Source organism: Volvox carteri (assembly GCF_000143455.1).
Source record: "Volvox carteri f. nagariensis unplaced genomic scaffold VOLCAscaffold_247, whole genome shotgun sequence".
NCBI lineage: Eukaryota > Viridiplantae > Chlorophyta > Chlorophyceae > Chlamydomonadales > Volvocaceae > Volvox > Volvox carteri.
In genome coordinates this window covers 8,098-10,835 of record NW_003307783.1, presented here as the reverse complement: position 1 = coordinate 10,835, position 2,738 = coordinate 8,098, and positions in this window count along the sequence as shown.

Below are 2,738 nucleotides of genomic sequence, written 5' to 3'. Positions count from 1 at the left end.
TGCAGCAACATGTCGCTGCGTGCCGCTGCGCATTCCTGGGTCCACCAGGGCGCATCCTTTTCTTCCCTCACACGCTTGGGTGCTGGGCACCGTTTGCAAAAAGCCCTCTCCAACGCTGATGAACAGGCTCGAGTGAGTACTTCAACAAACGCGGTGCTGTCGAGTTCGCCTCCAAGTTTGCTAACAGCATCTGAAATGCGCCGCACAGCGGGGGCATCATCAGCAGCAAACATGCTCTCGTACCGGCCTTTGTGTTGGACCTCAAAACGTGTCGTAGGTTTGTCCCTTCTAGTTGGGTTGACGCCCTCGTACAGCACCCCCAGCTCGAGCGACACTGGGCAGTGGTCACTCATGAGGCTACCAACTCTCTCGCCGGTTAGTGCGACAGGAATGTCTAGCACGCGCAATTGGTTCGACTTGAAGAAAAGGGCGGGTGATGCTACGAAGAGATCAATCATGCTGCTGCCGTTCCCCCTCGGACTCCAAAAAGTACACGCCCCTTGCAAATCTCCCTGGACCCGGCCGTTTCAAAACAACCATCTCCATTTCCTGACACAAGGTAGCCAGGGCTCTTCCGAACACATTATCAGTTTTGTCTTCTGAAAGGCGTGGCGGAATAGAACGCAATAGGTTGGCTTGCCCCAGCTCAGCCTGAACATAATCCGCTAACTCAGCGTCCCCATCAACATCTGGCAGTTCACGGATCTCCGCTACCCTGGAGTTAAGGTCCCCCATCAACAAAACCTCGTCCCCAGGTTGCTGATATCGTCTCACCAGCGACCGCACCCTGTCCATGACACGTCGTGTTACACTATCCTGTGGTCTTCGTCCATTAGTTGTGTAAGCCCGAGATCTGAGCGGTGCAGCGTAGCAGGCGCCAATAACCAAACCATTCCCTCCAAAATTCAGGGCTTCACCGTGAATTCTCAGCCAGACACTGTTCATGCCTCTTGGCGCGTCTGTCGATGTGCAGTGAGTAACATGACCTGCGATCCGCTGATGGACCCAAACGCAAACACCCCCCGTTCTCTAGACTTCCCAGCAAGATAGCAGCAAGACCCATTAGGTATCAGCCGAGATAGCCTACCCACAAGTGACCCGTGCGTTTCAGTAAGTACAACAATGTCGTAACGCAAGGCGAGTCGAAGTAGTTCACGCTGTTCCAATTTCCAGTCGGTCACACCACGTATATTCCAATGGAACAAGGTGCTGCATACAACTGCCAAATACAGAAGTACGGAGGCCGATGCCAACCCCGGATATCACACCAGGACGAGACAGTCCGAGTTTGGCCATTCCAGCACAGAATGCAGAGTCAGACAACAGATACCAACTAAGCTTTATTAAGACAGGTTACAGAAAATAGACGACTAGAAAGACTAGAGAAAGTCGAGGTCCAAATCGCTTGACGAGTGATGTTAGATTGCCTTTATCTTTGGTTTTGCCTACAATAGGACGCCGTCTCTTATATATGAGAAGACAACAACAACGGCGACGCGAAGATCGACATTGCGGGCCGAAGGCATCCATGCAAGTAAGTGAAGCGCGCGGGCACCGCGCGGGTGGTTGGGTTGGTTCGGCCTTGAGTAGAGGCACCTGAACAGCGGGTTCTGTTGCTTGTCGGTGGGCGGGGCGAATTCTAGTTGGGTTCGCGAGGTCCGTAGGTCAGTAGGAAAGGTGGTTTTATCTCGGCCTCCCGCAGTTGGCGAGGCTTTAGCTGGGAGTCCGTTTTGCCGGGAGTAGCTCTTGGTTGACAAGTTGTTGCGAGGGGCTTGGTCGGCGCCCTTTGTCTTGAGTTCGCCTGATTTACCCTGGTATCCTCGCAAGTCGCCAGATAGCCCGGTGCAGGATACTTACCAACATAACAGCTACCCTACGTGCGAAGGCGTAAGGAACGACGAGCAAAACAGGCATACAGGATGGCATCAAGAAATCTGCAAGCAAACGAAAGTTGAAGTCAAGACGCGTGGACGGACCCGGAGTCTTCGGATGTGTGGATGGGCTACAGCTACATCAGAAAGCCGCCGCGGCGGTCCGCTAAGTGCGGCACAGAATGCATGACACGCGGCTGTCCCGCAGACGGCAGTGCGCTTAGGAAGCCCGCCGCGGCGGCACGCCAAATTGAAGGCGTCGATTTAGGAGCATATAGACAGCGGCCGCGGGAGGCGGTGCGCTTGTAGAAAAGCCGCTATGGCGGTCCGCTAAGTGCGGCACAAATGCATGACACGCGGCTGCGGAAGGCAGTGTGCTTAGGAAGCCCACCGCGGCGGCACACCGAATTGAAGGCGTTGATTTAGGAGCATATAGACAGCGGCCGCGGAAGGCGGTGCTCTTGTAGAAAAGCTGCTGCTGCGGTCCGCTAAGTGCGGCACAAATGCATGACACGCGGCTGCGGAAGGCAGTGCACTTAGGAAGCCCGCCACGGCAGCATGCCGAATTGAAGGTGTTGATTTAGGAGCATATAGACAGCGGCCACGGAAGGCGGTGTGCTTGTAGAAAAACTGCTGTGGTGGTCAGCTAAGTGCAGCACAAATGCATGACACGCCGCTGCCGAAGGCAGTGCGCTTAGGAAGCCCGCCGCAGCGGCACGCCAAATTGAAGGCGTCGATTTAGGAGCATATAGACAGCGGCCGCGGGAGGCGGTGCGCTTGTAGAAAAGCCGCTATGGCGGTCCGCTAAGTGCGGCACAAATGCATGACACGCGGCTGCGGAAGGCAGTGTGCTTAGGAAGCCCACCG